The sequence below is a fragment of the Herpailurus yagouaroundi genome, unplaced genomic scaffold (genome assembly GCF_014898765.1).
Source record: "Herpailurus yagouaroundi ecotype Mexico unplaced genomic scaffold, PumYag 569, whole genome shotgun sequence".
In the NCBI taxonomy this organism is placed as follows: domain Eukaryota; kingdom Metazoa; phylum Chordata; class Mammalia; order Carnivora; family Felidae; genus Herpailurus; species Herpailurus yagouaroundi.
In genome coordinates this window covers 6,695,433-6,716,396 of record NW_024412786.1, presented here as the reverse complement: position 1 = coordinate 6,716,396, position 20,964 = coordinate 6,695,433, and the positions used below count along the sequence as shown (strand labels likewise).

General features: G+C 59.3%; 1 protein-coding gene across 13 annotated transcripts in view; it reads left to right on the top strand.

The window, feature by feature from the left end:
- The first annotated feature begins 2,204 nt into the window (after positions 1 to 2,204).
- The window catches only part of SHANK2 (SH3 and multiple ankyrin repeat domains 2), a 469,884-nt gene continuing 451,124 nt past the window's right edge, over positions 2,205 to 20,964 (top strand). For all 13 annotated transcript variants that reach the window (XM_040465727.1, XM_040465726.1, XM_040465725.1 and 10 more), the window contains exon 1: positions 2,205 to 2,326. The gene's annotated coding sequence lies outside the window, so the exon portion shown is untranslated. The remainder of the gene's footprint in view (positions 2,327 to 20,964) is intronic.

Here is a 20,964-nt window from a genome sequence, read left to right as displayed (position 1 = left end):
TTTGAGTGAAATATATGAACCTTACTTCCTTTTATGTGTCTTCACCCTCCCCCACTTATAATAATATAAATGTCTTGAATATTTTCTCTACGTGCATTTAGAACCAAATCAGATTGCATTATAATTTTTGCTTCAATTGTTAAACATAATTTAGAAAATTTGAGGGGAGAAGATAAGCCAATTTTATTTACCCCTATTTTCCCTTACTGTGTTCTTTTTTCCTTCCCAGTGTTCCAAGATTCCTTCTTTTATTGTTTCCTTTCTGTTTAAAGAGCTTTCTTCAGCCATTCTTTTAGGATAGGTCTATTGATTGAAAATTCTCTTGCTTTCCTTTCAACCAAGAATGTATTGATTTTCTCTTTTTTCTTCTAGGATATTTTTGCTGGATATAGAATTCTAGATTCATAGTCCTTTTCATTCGTTACTCCAAAAATTTTGTGTGTCATCCATAGTTTCTGATGAGAAATACACTATTACTGTAGTTGTTTGCCTACTGTAAATAAAGTATCCGTTTTCTCTGCCTGCTTTCAAGATTTTTCTTTGTTTATTAGTTTTCAGAAGTTTAATTATGATTCATGTTGGTGTGAATTTCCTTGGGTTTATTCTATTTGGGACCTGTTAAGCTTCTTGAATCTGTAGGTTTATGTCTCTTGCCAAATCTGGGATGTTTTCTTCTGTTATATTGTTGAGTGCTTTTTTGGACCTCCCCATTCTTCTCTCTTTCTGGGTCTCTGATGAGGTTAGAGGCACACTGGTCCCTGAGGTTCTGTTTCATTTTTAGTATGTTTTTTCTCTGCCGTGCAGCTTAGGTAATTTCTGTTGGTCTGTCTTCCAGTTATTTCTGTCCCCTCCATTCTGCTGTTGAGTCCGTCCAGTGAGCTGCTTATTTCAATGACCGCACTTTTCAGTTCCAACATTTCGACTTGGCTCTTCTTTGTTTCTTTGTTCAGATTTTATGTTTTTTTGGTTTTTTTGTTTTTTTGTTTTTTAATGAAACTTCCAGTTTTTCTCATCTGTTTCCAGCACGTTCCTGGTTGTTTATTCTTATCGGGACTGCTTTAAACTCTTTGTCAGATAATTCTAACATCTTTGTCACCCCAGTGTCACCTGCCATGGGTTGTCCTTTTCCCATTTGAGATCTTCCTGGTTCTTGGGATGATGGGTGATTTTCGGTGGAGATGAGTCTGTTCTCATATTATCTGGTGAGACTCTGGATCCTTGTCCACCTCGGTTTCAGCTGGTATTCTTTCACACTGCTCTCTCAAGGGAGGAGAGGGTGCTGTCCCATTGCTGCCAGGTGGACATAGCAGTCTCATCAACAGTTTGGCCTCTGTTGACACCCCAGTGGGGAAGTTCTTTGTTATTGCTGGTGGGGTTTGGCGCTCCTGCTCCTTATGTGATCCCCACCAATGCCGTGGCAGGGTGACCTCATTTCTGGTGGTGATGGAGAAAGTCCTGACTTTCCATTAGCCCTTTCCTGACACCAGCTCAGTGGGGTGAGGGAGGGGGGGGGTGACTTGTTACTGCCGAGTGGGTGTGGAAACCCAGTCTCCCCACATTGCCCACACTAATGCCATGGAGCGAGAGGAGGATTCATTACCACATGGTGGGGAAAAAAGTCCCAGCTCTTACTTAGGCTTATTTGACACCACCCAGTGGGGGGTTGGGGTGCCTATTACAGCGACGCAGGCTGGAAGTCTCAGCTCCCTACTCGACCTTTGCTGCGGCGGGTCCAGGTGGGTGCCATTTTTTCTCTGGTGTCTGGCTGCAGGACAGTGGTCATTGTGTAAACACCTTGTCTCATTAGGCTGCCACTTTCCTGGTCCCTTGGCTACAGAGAACAATCATCCGTGGTGGCTTTTTGTCTGCTTCTCCTGAACGTCTGGGTCTCCGACTTCTTTAGCTCCACGCCTGGGCTGGATGAGGCAAAAACCCAGCCTAGAGGACTGCCCACCGTGCCGTTCCTCGGAGTCCCTAGTCCCTTGCCAATCTTCCTCCTTCTCTCCCCCTTCAGGAGTCTTGTGTGTGTCTTCTGTACAGCATCCTGGTTTTTAATTGCACCGTGTGGGAGAGATGGGGAAAGGCACACCTGTACCATCTTGGCTGAGGCAGAGGTGCAGCCCCTGGTTTTTAGCTCAGAGACGCCAGGATCCGCTTGGAGATTTCACATTCTGCCCCTCGACAGCATCTGCCTGACCATGTCCTGGTCTTCTTGTCTCTCCCAGCTCTGAAAGTCCCTCCAGTCTCCGTGCCGCGGCTCACCGGAGCACAGACGGTTCCTGTCCTAAGAAGCTTTTCTGCAGGGCCCAGTCCGCCAGCGCCTCTGGTGAGTTAGCGCATTTTCTCCTTGTCTTTTTCACCTGCAAGCTGGTCGCCACCGTCCTGCTGTGGTCTGCCTCACCCCTTTTGCACTGTGGCCAGAGGATGGTCAGTTTCTTATCATCAGGCTCTTGGTTTTGTGTTAGGCTGGCGGGGGGAGAGGGTGGCTGGAGTTGTCCTCAACCCTGGAGAAACAAAGCTGCTCCCTGGTCCCCTGCTGATGTGACCTCGAGGGGACTTACCAGGACCATCGCTTGGGGCCCCAGCTCTGCCTTTTCCTGTCTGCTCTGCGATGTCCGAGCTGCCGTGCCCGTACTGGACCCAGCCAGTGTGGCTAAGGGTTGATGGAGGATAAGAGAGGTGCTCTGAGTGTCCCTGTACCATTTTTGCATAGTCACGGGGACACCCGTTTGTGCTTGGGGGCAGGGAACAGTGGAGGGAAGCCCGTGACCTCAGTTCTGCATAGTCAAGACATGTGCTGAGCCCGTTGTCTAGAGCCCAGTGCCCGTTTTACTGAGCACCTACTGTGTGCTCCGTCGGCATTGTTTCACGTGCAGCATGTGGTTAACGGGTGGGCACTCGCTGAGTGCTGCCTGAGTGTGGATCTCACCTTGACCGACTTCACCTTTTGAGGTTGTTGTCATGCTCAGGGGAGGATGTGGCACCCAGCATACCTCGCTCTCAGCCACAGGGGCATCGGGCAGCTTAATTCAGCTCAGGCTGAGCACACACTGTGTCCTCTCCCCTGGCCCTGTCACAGGCGACCATCAAGGAAAGTGTGGAGGTCCAAATCCCTTTGAACAATGTTTCTCAAACTTCTCTTTTGTTGTTGTTGTTGTTTTTAATATTTACTTATTTATTTGAGAGAGAGACAGAGAGCACGATCAGGGGAGGGGCAGGGAGAGGGAGAGACAATGCCAAGCAGGCTCCACGTGGTCGGCGAGGAGCCCGATGTGGGGCTCAATCCCACAAACCTCTAGGTCATGACCTGAGCCAAAGTCAAGATGGGTCGCTTAACTGACTCAGCCACCCAGGAGCCCCTCAAATTCACCTTTTTTTAGTCATCTGTCCAAGAAGATGTTTTCGATATTTTTTTTCCTAATGGTCCACCCCGATGAATTGTTCGTGCTGTGAAATGCTGCGTATCTGTTCGTGTGTCTCTTCTGTATCTGCACCTTATGCTTAAAAACCCGAGGATCTGTTTGGCCCTCCGAGACCCCGCTGAGAACGCGTGTCCCGGGGATATGAATAGAGCAGGCGCAGGCAGAGCGTAGGAGCCACTGTCCCGCCCTGGTCCTGGTCGCCATCGGCCTTGGGGGGGCGCCTCAAGCTCCCTTCCTCCCAGCCCTGCCTGAAACCCAGTTGGACCCTCCTCTTCCCCTGTGCAGGCCCTTGCACGGCGTCCCTCTGCCTGCTCTGAGCTGCGTCCCGCCCCTCCGCCGGCGAAGACAGGTGTTTTTGTGGCAGGGGGCGGTGGGGGGCTCCGTGGGGGACCGTGCCACCCCAGCTGTCCTGGCTGAGTGGGCAGGGCCGGGATCCTCCTGTCTCCAGCTGCTGCCCGATACCGTTCCCTTGTCGGGCCTTGAACCCCGGCCTGCACCCGGTTCCTGCTCCTTTGTTGTTGTTGCCTTTGGGGGCGTCTGCCCCAGGCCCGCTGGTCCGCTCACGACCCAACGTCCCTGAGCGCCAGCTCGCGCCAAGGCCCTCTGACTTCTGGGTTTCTTCACGACGGGGGGACACTGGCCTGTCGATCGGAGCTCTGGCCTGTCCCCATCCCGGGGGCTGTGAGGGGGCGGTTGTGCTGCGGAAGTTTCTCTGGAGATCTGTGGTCAGGGTGGGGCCTCGAGTCTCTCCATCGGGAACGTGCGTCGGCTCCCTGTCGGTGGGGAACACTCGATCTCAGAGCAGCCACCCCTGCGATGGTGGGCATCGCCAAACAAGGGGAAGGGAGAAAGGAGGAGCCGGTCTGGGCCCCACGTGAGGGCTAGGAGTGAATCTACGGTAACAGTTGGCCGCCTGTAGGATACGGGGGTGGCTGCTCCCTGGGGGACTAGCCCAGGAAGAGCTTCCCGGGGCCCCTCGGCTGGAGGAAGGACGGAGGTCCTTGTGTTGTGGATGCGGAGGGCCTTCCGTCGCCGCGACGTGGCTCTTCTGTGGGCGGTGCTGGGGCCCGGGCTGGTGGCAGAGCGGAGGCAGGATCCTCCGTCAGGCCGAGGTTTACCTGGGCTCCTTTTCCTCCTTCGCAGCTGCCCGTCCGGCAAGGGACCCTGCCCCTCAGCGGCCTCCTGCTGTCCTAAGGGCCTCCGTTCATCACGTACGGCCCCTCATACCCCCCACGCCCCGGCGCCTGCGTGGGGCCGTGTGTCACGCGATGAACCTGCACGGACTGTGGGTGTCTCAGACTCTTTGCCGCCATCCCCTCCTGCCGCCGCTCAGAAAACGGGAAAGTACCCTCGAGTGGCGATTTGGTTAGCAGCCAGGATGTCACCTAAGTAGCGGCAGAAGGGTTCCAGTTTAGAGCGACAGTTAATTGACTTTCTCACGCGAGTTCTCACGGACGACTCGGAGGCGTTAGCCTACCTGCGAACGGGCTTCGGATCTCCTCAGGTGTTCTTTGTTATTGCCTCAAACGATCCTTCCCACTTGCGGGTGTAAGCGGGCCCCCCCCCCCCCCCCAGTGAGGGATCAGAGAGCAGAGAGGGTTTCTGGTGCCCCAGGTGGTCGTCCTAGGGAATGGGCCACCAGATCAGTTCCTCCAGAAGGTTCTCCTCCGTCCTAGCGAATGGGCCGGGTCGTTTCACTCTGACGGCAGGGCCTCACCTGAGGACCAAGAATTCTTGGGCATCTCGCAGATTCTAGCACCAGATGCACGAGAAATCTAATTCAGTAGGAATCTGTCTTTGTGGCCTCCTTCCAAAATGATTCTGCTGCAGGCCGCATCGGTAAAACTCTGCTTTAACCCCTCGGGATCCTTAAGACCAACCTCTGGGGTAAGCGAGCATCTTTACAGTTACATACAGTACTCATCCTGAGCTTCCTGGCAGCCAGAGCGAAAAGGGAACAAAGTTGAGCTGTCTGGTGTCTCACCCACGGCAGGATTTTCCTCGGCATTCCAGTCTAAGGACTGTTTTCTGTGTGACGTGTTTTCAGTTGGGGTTTTGCGAAAACAAAAAACAATGTGGTTTTCAAATACTGTCTGGCTTTAGAGAAAGCTGAACAGCTTTGAGGTGGACCCTAGGCCAGGCCAGGTCAGGTGTGTGTTGCTATCACATATTTTGAAAGGGACTCAGGTGAGGACCTTAAGGAGCCCTGGGCAGAGGTGACTTTGGGCAAGGACAAAGCTGTCCTCAAAAGTACATGGAGGAAGAAAAGACAATCGACTGAGCGCACGCTGTGTGATTCCATTTCTGTGACTCGTCCCGGCGGGCACATCTCTGAGACAAGAGTGCCAGGGGGTCCCAGCGAGCCCTCTCGGCCTGAAGTTTTAGCACCGTTCCCCTGAGCGGGGGTAGGGAGGCTTCTAGGCTGCAGTGTCCCCAAGGAATCGGGCGGGGGGGGGGGGGGGCAGGCTGGCCGCCCGCTCCCAGGGTCCTATGTCCAAGGACCCCGGGCCTGAGGGGAAGAGAGGGCGGCCAGCCACACGTTCCGTCTCTGTTCCCTGAGATATTTTACCTCCAGCCGTGGGGCTGCCGAGCGAGTTCTCTGGAGCAGGGAGGGCCCAGTCTAGGTGTGGAATGCGGTTCCTCCGGAAGCCTGTGCCAAGTGGGTGGCAGGAAGCAGGTGGAGTGACTTACGACCCGGTCTTCTCCGTGTGCGTCTGGATTTACTGGGCTCGCGGACACAGCCGGTCAGTGAGAAAGAGGTCAGGCGAGGCTGGATGTAAGTAAAGGTGTATTCGTGTGAACACAAACGTGTACGTGTCTCTTTCAACTGAGAAGAGCCTCACAGCCAAACGGGGGGTGTTCTGGGCGGGGAGGGTGCCATTGGGCGTCAACCACCAATTACCAAGGGTGGGTTTACAGAACAGGCCCTGGGAGCCCCCTTGGACTGAGGTTCACCCCCGAAAGGGCCCCTGGAAGCTTGCGAAAACGGCGCATTTTCCACCTCTGGGGGCCACAGACTTATTGGGCATCCGATGAGTCTCCTGGGAGGATGTGGGTCTGAGGCACCCGGCTCCCGTGTCCAGTGTCTGGCGGGTTGTCGCCATTCTCCTGCTCCCGCTAAGGAGTCCATGCCACGGGATCTAATCCCGGGGTGGGGGGTGCCCCTCAGCGTGTCTCCCCGAGGAGCCAAAGCCCAGGGGCTCCGCTGGGGGACCCCGAGTGAGGACCTCGCGTCCACCACGTTTGCTGTCTGAGAGCCCAGGGGCCGCAGCCAGAGAGCTGATGCTGGACTAGAATCGGAGCTCACTCAGCTACAGGGGGCACCGCTTCGGGGCTTGATGGCTTTGCGGGGAGTTCACGAATGCCAGGAACGTGTCCCAGGTCTAGGAACTGAGTCTGCGTGTGCGCGTTGGCGCGTGCACGCCCGCCGCATGCTGTGGTCCCGTGAACACGCCCCCCACGGGAGGGGCGCCGTGACCCAGTGAAGGCCAAGCATGCGTGAGGCGCCGGGCGACATGGGAAGCCCGACCCATGGGCTGGGTCGCTTGGCCGGGTCCCCAAGCCGGAGCACCCTCTCCAGGTTGTTCCAAGGCAGATCAGCGTCTGAGTCGCCATGCGCACAGCTTGGGGCACCTGTGCCCGTTCGGGTTTCCCTGGGGTGGAGAGTGAGATGTGCATCCTGAGTGGCCTGGCCAGGTGGCTCCCGTGTCCTGCAGGGTGGCTTCTGGGTTAGAACAGCCCTTGGGAGCCTCCCACCCCGTGCTCAATGCACTTTGCCCACTCCGTGTGGAGCCATCCCTGTGCCCCGGGCGGGCGTGGGCTTGGCCTCTGGTGTCCAGTCTGGTGCCCTCGTCCTCCAGTTCCTGCCCAGCCCGCCCCAGCCCCAGGTGACATGCGGAGACTCGGCACCTGACAGGGGGTTTTACACGAAGCTCGGGGGATTCGATTGGAAGGACAGGCTGTGTTTCGTGTTGACTTTTTCCGAGACAGTGGGGGTGAGTGTCCTTTCTGTTAGGGATGGTGCTGATGGTACATTTCGCTTCCTAAGATATCTTCTTCTGGGGAAATAAAACGTTTGACATCCCAGCTGCGCCATGGAATTTCTTTTTCTTAATCTCCCTGGCCTGTGATACGCCGACATTTGGTACATCATTGTCTAAATCACAAGGGGTGCGTGCATGTGCGTGTGCACCCTTGGGCTCTGGCTGTTTCACGTTATTGTGTTGTGTTTGTTGCTGTTTATTGGGCACTCATGTCCGGGGTTAATGCTGAGTGGCTTTCTGGGTGGGTGGCCTTAAGCCCATCTGACAGATAAGAAACTGAGGCGTGAGATTAAATACCCCCCTGAAGGCCACACGCAGGGAGAAATGCAGGGAGAAACAGAGTCAGCCTTTCTCATCCCTGAGAGGCCCTTTGGCCCCTGTGCTGTGCTGCCTTGTCTCCCGTGTGGGCTCCTTCGGGGCTGTGTTATACCCAGCTGTGATGTCTGAAGCACCCGCCCAGGACTCCACAGGGAGTGGGGGTGGGGGTGGGGCGCTCGTGTGCAAACCCAGCTGGATGTGGCCTGGAATTTGGAAGCCGCACCAGACAGGATAGGGTTTACGGGACGGGGATTCCATTTCCGTCCTTGGACTTGAGCCTCTCCTAGTCCATCCCGATGCCCCTCTGCCCTCACCTCTGCTGGGGCTCCCTCCTCCCTGGATGGCTACTCCCGCCTCAGCGCTTCCCAGCACGCAGTGACTCCTGCTTCAAGCCCCAGGTCATCCAGGTGCCTCCCCAGCCACGCCTTGCCCACGCCTGGACCTCACCGAGCACTACCACGTTCACCTTCCGTGCCCCTCCTGGGTTAAACTAAGGCGATATTGGAACAGCTGCGACTCCAGGGCGGCCTTCTTCATGGTTGGACTTGGGACGTTTTGAGGTCTTTAGAAATTTTGCTGGGGAGCAGGCTTCAGACGGGCCGAAACCCAGCACATCCCTCAGGCTCTGATCTCCGGCTGTCTGTGATTTGTTACTGGAGTGGGTTGAAACTCAGGGAAGGGATGCAGAGGAATCCCTTACTCATTGTTCAGCTCCCGAGCCCGGAGATGAGCCGTCCCTGTGGGCCCCCTCCCGAAAGGCCGGCTCTGGGCTGGCTTCCTGGGAAATGCCGCCTCGGGGATTGGTCAGAGCTGTTCAGATTTGGGGGCTGAGGACGAGCAGACCTGGATGGGGAGGAATCCGGCTCACGGGGTCGGTGGTGGGGGGTGGGTGGGGGCACTGGTCCTGGCCTCTGGGAGGGTCCTTGCTCTGTAACTTTCTGTTTGGTGGAATCCAGACTGTCTCGTTTTTCCTCCCTCCCCTCCTTCCTTCTGACTGGTGACGTGTTTATCATATTGCAAGCTGTCACCCGATTGCCTAGGCAGCAAGCCGGTCTTTGGGAAGCACAGGGAGAGGAGCTGCGTGGTATCGCCGTGGCTCCGTGGCTGTGGACGTGTGAGTCATGCAGCCTGACGTCTGTCAGAAGCGTGGGCAGGGATGAGAGGGTCGGCTGCGGGTCCCCACTCGCTCTGAACACTTACGCTTCTGTGTCTCTTTTCTGTTTATTCCTTCCACCCACGTGTGCATACACGCACCTCCCGTGCGAATCATCCCTGGGTGTTTTCCGAGGGGACGGTTCAGCGAACAGGAGTGTTTGACGCTCCTGGAGTAGATTCGCTGTCCCGTTTCATGAAAGGCACAGGAAATGCCAGATGTGGAGATGTAGTGCAGGCCCATCAGGCGTTTTCTTGTGAGCGCACCTGTCTGCAGCGAGGCCTTTCAAAGGCGGGATCCAAGGGGCCCCTGTGTGGCTCAGCTGGTTAAGGGTCCGACTCTTGATTCCGGCTCAGCGCGTGATCTCGCGGTTCGTAGGTTTGAGCCCCGCGTCCGTCGGGCTCTGCGCTGACAGCACGGAGCCTGCTTGGGACTCTCTCTCCCTCTCTCTGCCCCTCCCCTGCTCACGCTTGCACGCGCTCTCGCAAAATAGATAAATAAACGTTAAAAAAAAAAAAAAAGACGCGATCAGAGCTGGGGAGGAGAACCTGCGAATGCACCACCAGCGTGTTGAGGAGGACACAGAGGACGTTGCGCTGATGGGTCCCTCCACGCCTCCCGCCTCCGTCAGAGCGAAGGCCTCGTGGGTCAGGTGTCCTGAGCTGGTTTGGGGAGTCACTTGTTCGTTCTCCCTCTTGTGTTCACGGAGCGGTCACTTATAGGGATGCTGAGAGCCCCACACGGGCCGGCCTGGGGCTCGGGGACCGAAGTCAGACGTGGGTCCCCAGGGATGGGACTGGTGGGACCCTCGTGGTGACGGGAGCCCCTCCCCCTGCCGCAGCCCAGGGGCAGTTCTCTGGTCTCCCCTCGCTCAGATCTCTGTGACCACGTAAGATGACCCTGGATTCGGCCCCGTGGGCCCCCTGCACACCCTCCACACTCCCCGGCCGCCAGCCAGCTTGCGAATAGCCCTCCCTAGTCCAGACTTCCAAGTGTGCGTAGGGGTGACCCGGTAGGTCAGGGGACGAGCCTCGGCAGACCTGCCCCTTTTCTGCAACATTCCTCCTGGTGGAATTTAGAGAGAATCCAAACGTGTCCCACCCCCATTTCAGGAACTTGTGGGCAGCCGACTTGGGTCTCCTCATATTGAATTCCAGCAAACAGGTGGGGGAGGACCCCGAGGGAGGATTCTGTCTTAGGGGTGAGGCCAGGCCCTCACTGGTCATCCAGTGGGACAGTGGTGCCTCGGGGACCCTGTGGCCGCGCTGTCCCTCCCGCCTCCCGCCGGACCGTGGGCTGGGTTCCGGGAGGGAGTAAAGAGGCTGGAAGACGGGGACCCTGTCAGGAGTGTGGGCTGTGGCCAGGCTGAGGCTGGGCAGGGCTGCCGTGTCCCGTGTGGGGGCCGGGTCAGCATCGTCTGACGGGGAGAGGCTGTGACTGTGGGTTCTGGACAACCCAAAGCTGCTGAGAATGACACCCGTGGTCCAGGCCGGTCTGGAAGATGAGGCGAGAACCTGGCGGGCTGGGCCACACCAGCGAGAGGCCAGGGCCCGGGGTCCTTCCGGCCACACGGCCACGGGCTCCCGGTTCCTAAAACGGGGCTCCCAAGAGCCCCGGGTGCACGGCGGCACCGTGGGGACACAGGGTCTGCCTCTCCTAGCTTCTTCCTCTTGCCCCTCCCGGGGGCTCCCTTCGCGGGAAAGGGGAGGCAGACCCAGATGCAGACGCTGGCCTCCACCAAAGTCTGGCTGTCTCCTGTCTATGCTCAGCTGTGTCCTCAGAGGGGCTGGGCCACGTGTCCCAGCCCCGGGTCCAGGAGTCCATTCCGCTGCCCGGTGTCCTCCGCAAGGGACGGGCCGGTGGGGAGGTGGTGTCTCTAGGGTGTCTGCCCCCGGCCCCCTCCCTGGGGCCCTGGGCGGCATGGCTCTGTGGTCAGCGTGGAAAGACAAGGGGCTGTTTGTGGTGACCGCTGGCCTCCTCGTGTGTCTTACGTGGCTTATATGGGAACCATCTCCAAAGCAGACAGTGGCCCAGGCGAGGCCGTGCTGGGGACCCGCGGGAGTCCTGCTCTCTCCTAACAGTGCGGGGGCCGCCGGCTCAGGACAGACACCCGGGGTGTCTGCGAAGTCCCCCTGTTTCTGCCATCCCGCGGTGGCGGCATCTGCCACGGGGAGGAGAGACCACTCGTGCTGCGTCTGCTGGGGGAGAGCCCGTCACCCGAGAATTTCCCTATGGGGACTCGGGTCCCTTCCCGCACAGCCTCGCCTTACAGCTGTCTGGGCTGCCCAGACGGGAGACGCACGGGATCCTGTTACCCGTCTGTGGGATCCCCCCGCAGGGGCCGCCGTTCCCGGGACGCATCGCCAGGCACCTGGCCCTGGTGCTCCGGCCACCGTGTCAGCAGACAGAACGCCTCTGTGCAGTTGGATTTGCGTCTTTGACGGTTACAAAAACGTAAATGGACGCAGGCCTCAGTTCCCCCACCCTGCCACGCAGCCCGCTCGTGGATAACAGCCACAGACAGGACACGTACGTTCAGGGGTCCCCGAGACCACCCCCCGGGATCACAGATTCTCTAGAAGGAGCCACGGAGCTCAGTGGAACACAGTTGTGGTTCGTCACAGTGGAAGGACCCAGGTTAGAGTCAGCAGGGGTACGGGGCCGTCCAGGAGAGACCAGGCGCCAGCCTCCAGCCGTCCTCCCCGTGGGGTCTTGTGGACGGTGTCGAATTCTGCCGGCAGCCACGTGTGACCGCACGTGTGAACCGTCGCCGGTGAGGGAGGCTCCTCGAGCCTCGAGTCCGGGATCTTACCGGGGGTCGGTCACCTAGGCACGGCCGACCTCGGCGTCCAGCCCCTCCAGAGGCTTTGGCCGACACCGGTGGGCCGGGGGTCCCCATTCCCAAGTCACACTGTTAGCGTAAACCGTGTGATGTGGCCCAAGGCCTCACGTGGCAGAAACACTAGATTAGGTAGATCATTCCCAGGACTCGGAGGGGCCACGCCTGGGGCCTTCGGAAGGGGCCGGGTTTGGGCGGCTCAGGCCTGCTGAGTTCACCCTCCCCCCCACAACAGCCTCGAAGAGCTTGGGCGCCGTGTCTGAGCCACGTGGGACCACGTCCCGGTTCCACCACGTGTCAGCCCCTGGTTTACGTGGCTGTTACTTCTCTCGGAGCCCGTCTTTCCTTCTTGGAGACCGGCTGGTTAGCAAATGCCGGGCTCCGACGACTCACGGGGGCTTGTGGTCTCGTAGTGGGGACAGTTGGCTTGGCCTGCCTGACTCTGCCCACGCCCACCCACTGCCCTGTTTCCCTCGTTCTGTGGAGTCGCCGGCGCGGGAGGAAGGATCCACTGGGCGCCCACGTGGTACCGATGGGCGATGAGAGTCCTGTGTTCCCGGTCTTCCCCCAAATGCCTTCTCAAGGTTTGTCCTGAAGCGGGGACGTGCCCCCAGCACGGAGCCTGGGGAGGGTGCTGAATTTCGAGTCACTAAGGGTGAGCCCAGAGAGCTGGTCTTTCCCGGATTTAGTTTCCTCCTTGAGGGTCTGCAACCAGCCCAGCTTCCCAGGGGCCCAGGCTCCCCTCAGGGCCTGCCTGATCCTGGGGCTGTGGGTCCAGGAGGCCCTCACCATGCGCAGGCCCCCGTCGAGACCCCGGCAGAAGAATCACTCAGTGAGATGGGAGGGATCCCCCATCGGAGCCCTCGGGGTGGCAAGCCCTGAGAATCCCAGGGAGCAAAGGTTGCAGGGTACGAGGATTGCACCCAGAGCGGGAGGACCGCCTGCCTGTGGAGGAAGGGTCCAGACACATGAGCGCCCGGCAGGGTCTGCGTGGGGGCGGGGCCGGCCCCCCTTTCTGCTGCTACTTAAACACAGGGCTGGGCTCCTCGTTGGCCAGGTTCTCGCTGTGCCCGGTCTCCTTGTTGGCCTGTTCTCTGCATAGACACCACCCCTGCTGTCCCACTAGACAGAGGTCCTTGGAACAGAGAGTGGCCCAAGCCTCCCTGGTCTGTGATTTCTCTGTTGACCGCCTTCGAGCGCCAGGAGGCAGTTGGCAACAGCCGGGGTGACTTGGATGGGGGACAGAGAGCGTTTGGGCTGGGGCCACGGAGACCACTCGGTACAAAATGTCTGATGTGGCCACTGTGCTGGCTGATTAAATAGCAAAGTGGCGAATAACCCGCTGGGCCCATCCTCAGCGAGCAAGCTCGTCCCCGAGCCCTGTAGGTGGGGGGGGGGGCGCGGGGGGGCCCAGCAGTGCCATATGGCCTAAGGCCCCGGGGGCCCCACGCCAGGCCCAACTGATTCCAAAGGCCATCCCCACCCCGTGCGGCTGTCGAGGGGCACTTAGGCCTGGGTGTTTTCATGTGTTTTCTGTATAAAAAGTCACGTATTTTGCCATCCTGAGAACAGGGCCAAGGTCACCAACGGTACGGGCCGTCCCGGGGACGTCTGACTCCCTGGCTCTTTCTGTCCTAACCTGAGAAGGTGGGCGTTAAGTGCACTTGGCGGTGTGGCGGTCCAGGTGGGGCCAGGAGCCCTGGATGCGGAGGAGTAGAGCCCTGGGGGTCGACCTGGGCGTGCTCTGGCCCACCTGTGACTCGGGCACTTTCCCAAGGTGGCCTTTTGCCGGGTCCCCTCTGCATGGGGGCACTGGCTGATGTAGCCTCCTTGGACACCTGTGCCGGCCACCTGGCTGCAGGCTCCTGGAGGGGCTCCTGAGATGGGGACCTGGCTTCTAGCACCGCCTCTGCCTGGCTGTGGCCTGGAATGCCCTCACCTCTCTGGCCTCTGTCTACCGATCTCTGAAATGGGACCCGTGAGCCCTGCCCATCCCCCACGTGGGGCGCTGCGACCTGGGTTTGAGCCCCCGAGGGGGCCGACCGTGCACTTTGGGGTCCCGTCCACACTCTGAGCTGTTGTTCCCTCACCTGCCTGGAGCCCCGGGGGGCGGAGAGAGATGAGGGGCCAGGCCGGGAACCAGCGTCCTCACAAGGTGAGGGGCGGGGTCCCCGGCACAGAGGCCGCAACCCAGGCTGGTAGCGGAGGGACGATGCCCCTGCCAGGCCGCGCGCGGGACACCTCAGGGCAGTGAGTTCGTGCCCCTGGGACCCTCGCCGCTGGGCCACCGTCCACTCACGCGGCACTCCGTGGTTAAGCACCTGCTGTGGGCCCAGGGCCACGTGGGCACCCGCCTCACCCTCACGTAGCAGCGAGGTCAGCAAGCGGATAAACCAGCCCCTGCACAGATAATCCTCATTGTGCTCAGCGTCCTGCTCCCTTCAGGGAAGCTCCCGGAACTGTGGCATTGGAGAAGGCACTTGGCAGCTTCCAGAAGGTTCCTCAGTGCAGGGTGACTGCAGGGAGATTCTAGTTGCAGCCCATCCCCAAATTCATTTCTACCCCTCTGGTGATGACGCTTTCCTTCGGACCGGGGCGTGGAGGGCTTTCCCAAACCTGGAGTCTGTCTACGGCGTGTGGGTCGTCTGTGCTTGGGACCCACATGGCAGTCACGAGCCGCTCACCACCCAGATGTCTCGGGCCGCCTCTCGTCTGTAAAACAGGGAGGGTCGCTGGGGCGCCTGGGTGGCTCAGCCGGTTAAACCTCCGACCCTTGATCTCAGCTCAGGTCACGATATCACAGCCTGTGAGTTCCAGCCCCACGTCGGGCTCTGTGCTGATGGCCCAAAGCCTGCTTGGGATTCTGTCTCCTTCTCTCTGCCCCTTGCCCGCTGGTGCTCCCTTTTGCTCTCTGAAGATAGATAAACTTAGAAAACTGGGGAGGTTCGCTGGACTTACAGTACAGCTGTGATCACGGGGTGTGTGGGCTTGGAACTTGGCGGGGACGCACCCCTTCCTGGGACCGCGACTTTGTGCTTGTGATGCTTTTTTCCGTGTGGTGCCTGAGAATGCCGCGGTCTTGTGGGCATCCTGGGGCTGGTGCGGGGAAGAGTAATGCACGTGAGTCTACAGGCTGTCCGTGGAGGGATGTGGGAACCAGCTTTTAATCTTGGAAGGAACTTTCAAGGACCGTTAATTTTCCAAAGCTGTCACCGTTGCTCCTTCCTGTGGGGTGGCTCAGGCAGGGATCTTTCATTCGTCCACTGACACGTCCTCAGTGCCCGTATGGGGCCTGCCCTGCCGCGTCTTAGATGCTCGGTAAATGTTTGTTAAATGAGGGGTGGTCAAAACGTTCTCCTCTGTGTCATAGTCACTGGAACAAAGATCTAAAAACAATTGAGTGGTTGAGCCCTGAGGTCCTCCTGTGGTCTGGCTGCAGGTGGAGGCAGCTGAGCACGGCGTGGGCACACGCGGTGGCCGGCGAGGGGGAGTCGCCATCCCGGCCACGCCGACGTTGGTGGCTAAAGCGTGGCCGCCCTCCGGGAAGAGCAGTCAGGCAGCTAGCTAGCTCCTCAGGGTTAAGCACCGGGCCCCCGTGTCCCCCCGGGAAGGTCCACTCCTGGGCCCGTTCCCAAGAGAACGAGAGTATGTTACATACGTACGTGCAGGAGAATCGCAAACACACGTGTGTGAACGCTCACGGCCGCGTTATTCACAACAGCCCCCAAATGGAAATAGCCCAACTAACAGCACATCAAGAGGCGAATGGCTCGACAGGTGGGGTCCATCCATCCAGGGGAAGACCATCCACGCGTCAGAAGGAAGGAAGCTTGGATACCCGCTACAACGTGGGGGAGTGTCACATGCGCTGAGTGAAGGGAACCAGACACAGGAGGTCACACGGCGCGTGAGACGAAATGCTCACGTGACCTGAAGCGCACGGGCCAGGCAGGCCTGCGGGGTCAGTCTGGGAGGCCGGGGCTCTCGGAGGAGGGCGGGTCGGGCGGTGACTGCTAACCAGCGCGGGGTTTCCCTTCGCGGTGACAGAACTGGCCCGAGCCCAGGGGGTGCTGGTGGCTGCACAGCTAGAAGCCCCGAACTGTGTATTAAACCGCCCCCCACCCCCATGCACGCAAAAGGCCCCCGAATGCCCCCACGCACCTGCGAGAAGGGCCGGAGTCCGGATCTCTAATGCGACACGCTGGCGGGAGCTCTCAGGTGCCGCGGGCGGGGACGCGGGATGGTTGGCAGTTTCTCGTGAAACGCAAGGTAGTCTCTCCGTGGGATCGGTGTTGAACCCCTGTGTCCACACGAAAACCTGCCCGCGGACGTTTACAACAGCTTTCGGCACAGTTGCTAGAATCTGGAGGCAGCCAAGATGCCCCTTGGCAGGTGGCGGGCACGCGGGCGGTCGTCCCTCGAGACAACGGCGTCGGGTTCGGCGCTAAAAGGGGGTGAGTGGGGAAGCCGCGAAGCCACGGAGGAAACGTGGATGAATCGTACTAAGCGAAAGAAGCCAGTCTGGAAAGGCCACACGCTGTCTGTGACCTTCTGGAAAAGGCCGGGTCAGTGGCGGCCAGGGGTTGGAGCGTGGGGAGGAGCGAGCAGGGGGAGCACGGAGGAATTTAGCGCAGGGACACGACCCCCGTAGTGGAAACACCCTGGTGCACCTGTCTACACCACAGAGTGGGCGGCTCCGGGAGGGACCCCGGATGTCCGCGGTGGACTCGGGGTGATGCTGTTCTGGTGGGGGTGCTGCTGCTGGGGGCACAGGGGTGGGGCAGGGGGACACAGGCAATCCCGGGGCCTTCCCCTCAGCTTTGCTGTGACCCTGAAACTGCTCAGAAAAAGCAGTCTCGAAAAACAGACAAACCACAAGAACCAAAGCCGTGCCTGCCCTCAGGAAGAACCATCTGCTTTGGAGTGAAACGCCAGTGTCTCTATGGAGGGCTTCTCCGGCTGGCGCTCTGCGGCCTTCCCGCACATCTTAACGTCTGTGACTCCGTCCCCGGCGACCCCAGCACGGGCCGCCCACGGCCACAGTGTCTGCTCATCCTGGGCAGGGTGCGGCTGCGTCTCCCAGCCATAGGTGACGTCCGTCTTTCCTTCCAGGGCCCCGGAGGCCCCACTGGCTTCATGGGCACGTTGGCCGACGGTCACATCTGCCCCCTCCCCTGAGCCTGCAGCTGCCCCCTGCAGGCTGCTACCGGGAGACTGAATTTTCTAGAAAAAGCCTTGAGAGCCAGGCCACCTTTTCCTTCCAGGAAGTGCCTGTCTTGGTGCACGACTGAAGGAGGAGATGGCCGGGACCCGCTGTCACCCAGGGTTGGGAGGGTGGACAGCCGCGGGCCTCCTGCCGTGCTCGTGGTCCCTTCGTGTTTGGGGTCCGGGACCCAGGCTTTTCACCGGTGAACACCGATTCACTGCCGTGTCTTGTGATCTCTGATCCGCAGGTCTTTTTCATCAGCCCTTTATGTTTACCGGAGTCTGACTTCTGATGCGCTTGTGTTTCAGCCAGAAACGACACAGACGTCGTCTGATTTAACTGGCATGATGCTGCGCAGGGAGAGTCAAAGCTCCATGGGGCAGGTGAAGGGGCAGAGGTTCAGAGAGGCTGAGGGACATTCTCAAAGTCACACAGCAGGGGGCAGTGCCAAGACTGGGTCACGGCCCCGGGGGTAAGCGACACATGTCACTCCACGTCCCTGGTCACGGGTGTCTTTGGATGCTTCCTCGCACCCGCCCCCGAGTGTCCCACTCCCATCGTGGGCTCTGGGCCTCAGTGCTGAGTGACGTGTGGGCTCTGTGTCCATCGTGGTGGGGTGGCAGGTGGCGGATATCCGTGCGTCATCATCAATGCCGGGTGGAGTGTCACCGACCACCAGGGGCCCCGCAGGACGAGCCGCCACGGGGCACGGGGGCATCGGAATCCACGGCCACACCCACAGAGCCACCTCTGCCTCGGAAGACCCAGCCTCCGCTGACCCTGCCTTCTGCATTTTGGGTTTCGCACAAGGACGTCGCGGGACCTAGGAGCTGGTCCTGGCTCTCTGACGCTGCGAGTGGGAGGGAGTGTCACGGGGCTGGAGCTGTTGCTCTGTCCGCTGTAGCTCTGGACGTCATCCGAAGTCATTTCCCTGTGTTCCGACTTGGGCTTCTCCTGACCGGACTCCACGTGAGCAGGGGCCCGACTCCCACCTTCCGTGGCCGGGGCTTTGCTTTAACGGAAGGACGGACAGAGGGCCCGACAGTCCGTGGACACAGCGCCTCCCAGACCCGGCTCGTGCAGCCTGGCCGGAGGCTGGGTCGTGTGCTTGGAAGTCTTGAACTTGGAACGTGTCCCCGCCCCCGCGCTCCCCATCCTGGGAAGGTCCGGCCGCTTGCTCAGGAGAACGAGAGGCCTGGGGGTTCACGCACACGGTGTTGGGTAACACTGACTCACGGGACTAAAACGTGTTCCTCCTTCGAGTCTGCTGTAATTCCCAGGACAATGGGAGCCCTCCGGGTGGGGAGTTTTGTTGGCTTTGGTCAAACGTGTGTCCAGGCACCTAGGGAGGGGCTGAGGCGTGCCGCGGATTCGTTCCCGGCCGGAACCCGCGCCACCCGAGCACGGGTCCTTCGGAGAAATGGGCGGCTTCTGGCAGAGCTTTCTTTTCGGCAGAGAGAGCGGGGGGCGGGCCACACCAGCCGCTGAGCGTGTCCTCTTGGTCCCCGAGCGGAGGCTTTCCACCCGGCAAAGAGAATTTCTGGTTACCTACGGTTTTAGGGTTGATCTTGAAGTTATTGGAGGTACACGTCCAAACACGTAACTTCCTGAAAGCTGGAGAGTGTAACTTCCAACTGTTATTCTGTTTGTGAAGCTGGTTGATTTTGTAGTCCCTTAAGAGTGAGCCTTTGGGGGCACGTAGGTGGCTCAGTCGGTTGGGCGTCCGACTTTGGCTCAGGTCATGATCTCACGGTTCGTGGGTTCGAGCCCCGCGTCGGGCTCTCTGCTGACAGCTCGGAGCCTGGAGCCTGCTTCGGGTCTGTGTCTCCCTCTCTCTCTGACCTTCCCCCATTCGTGCTCTGTCTCTCCCTCTCTCAAAAATAAATAAACATTAAAAAGTTTTTATGGGAGGCGCCTGGGTGGCTCAGTCGGTTAAGCGTCCGACTTTGGCTCAGGTCATGATCTCATGGTCCGTGAGTTCGAGCCCCACGTCGGGCTCTGTGCTGACAGCTCAGAGCCTGGAGCCCGCTTCGGATTCTGCGTCTCCCCCCTCTCTGCCCCTCCCCTGCTCGTGCTCTCTCTCTGTCTGTCTCAAAAATACATAAATAGATAATTTAAAAAAAAGAAAAAAGTGAGCCTTTGTGGGATCTCACAGACTCAAATTCCCTTCAATTCTAACAAAAACTCCTGTTTCAAATACATAAGTGATTCTTAGCAATCTGATGATACTGAAGACAGGGGGAATCTTAAGTTCTCTGAAACATTCTAGAAGTGTTTTCGATTTTCTTAAAATGTTCTTACACGTTCAGTGTAAAATCTTACACCGTTGTGGTTCGATTGTGTATTTGGCTGGGAAGACACTGTTGATCCGTGAGGCCCTCCTCACCAACAGGTGCAGTGTGTGAAAACAAAACCTCGTTGCTCGACTTCCTGTACCAAACACGTTAGATGCCTCTGGCTTCTTTCTTGGGGTCACGGAACCCCGACCCGCGAAGGGAAGAGACCGGCCCGGCGGGCGGCCTTTGCGTTTTCCCACCTGCACGTGGCATTCTCGGTCATCCTGGCTCACGGGGGTCCCGCTCACGTCTCAGGAGCCTCGAATGTCCTTCCCGCTTTGAACCCGCAGTCGAAGTTCGTAAGGAGGTTTCACGTTCCTCGATTGTGTGGTGCAGATTTTACACTCCCTCGGCCCTCCTGAGACTTTGAATTCCCCTCCCCAGCCGGTCTGAAGTCACTCCTGGGCCTTCACCCCGGTGACGGTGACTCCTTGAGGCCTTCTGGTCCCGGAACCCTCTGGGCCTTGCCTCGAAACCACCTGCGTCCCTCCCATCTCGGTCTGGACGCTTCTGCTTTTCTTCTTCGAATAAAACTCGAGTTTAGACACGTGAGGCAACTTAGGAGTAGCGGGTAAGTAACCTCCAGGTGTGAGGCGTCCTCAGTTAAGGTGGTTTGTGGGCAGCTGAGGGCAGAAGGTGGGGGGGGGGGAGGGTCGCAGCGGACGGGGCCTGCCGGTCACCTGCGTGCCCCGCGGGGACCCGCGCCAGCCCTCGCCCCCGGCGCTGACGCCACGTTGACTCGACAGGCGCTTGCCGCTTAGTGGCATGAGGGGCTTAGCCACCTGTGGACACACCTGGTCAGACGTGGTCTCGATGACCACCTGGAACGAAGCCTCGCCCTGGAGCTGTCCAACCCGTCCTGCTCGCCCAGTCCCGGGGTCGGGGAGGCGTGCTTGGTGCTGGCGAGGCTTGGGGTTCTTCTGTGCCCCGCTTTCCCTGCTCTTGGCCCAGTGCTCCAGCCAATGGCGCCCTCCGGGGCCGAGTCCTGTCCCCCAGATTTCATGTGCTGGCGTCCGTAGAGGCTCAGGATGTGACCGTATCCGGAGACGGGACCTTTATCGAGGCGATTAAGGCAAACGGAGGTCCCTAGGGTGGGCCCTGATCCCGTGTGACTGGCGTCCTCACAAAAGGGGACGTTTGGAGACCGACGTGCGCTCGGGGAGGCCACCGCGTGAAGACGAGGACGGTCTCCAGGCCGAGGAGAGAGGCCGGGACAGCCGACGGGGCCTTTCCTTGCAGATCTAACCGGGCACCAGCACCCTCAACACATCCGGTTCGGACCTCCAGCCTCCAGGCCTGAGACACAATAAGTATCTGTTGTCACCTGTCCGTGGTGCTTTGTCACAGCGTCTCTGGCAAAGGAATGAGGCGCCGTGGGGTCGAGGCCAGGACGCGGGGGCCTCCGGGCAGGGAGCTCAGAGCAGGAGGTGGTGCCGACAGCCCCCCGGCCGGGACCCCCCGCCCGGGGCCCCCACGCCGGGGCCCTGGGAGACGTGCAGACGCGGCTGGCAGTCCCCAGGCCACCTCCGTGCCGAGTCAGGAGGGGTTAGACGTGCTGCTTGGTGCTAGGGCAGATGACCCGGGAAACGGGCTTGGCTTTCAATCAGTCAATCAATCAATCAGTCAATCAATCAATCAGTCAATCAA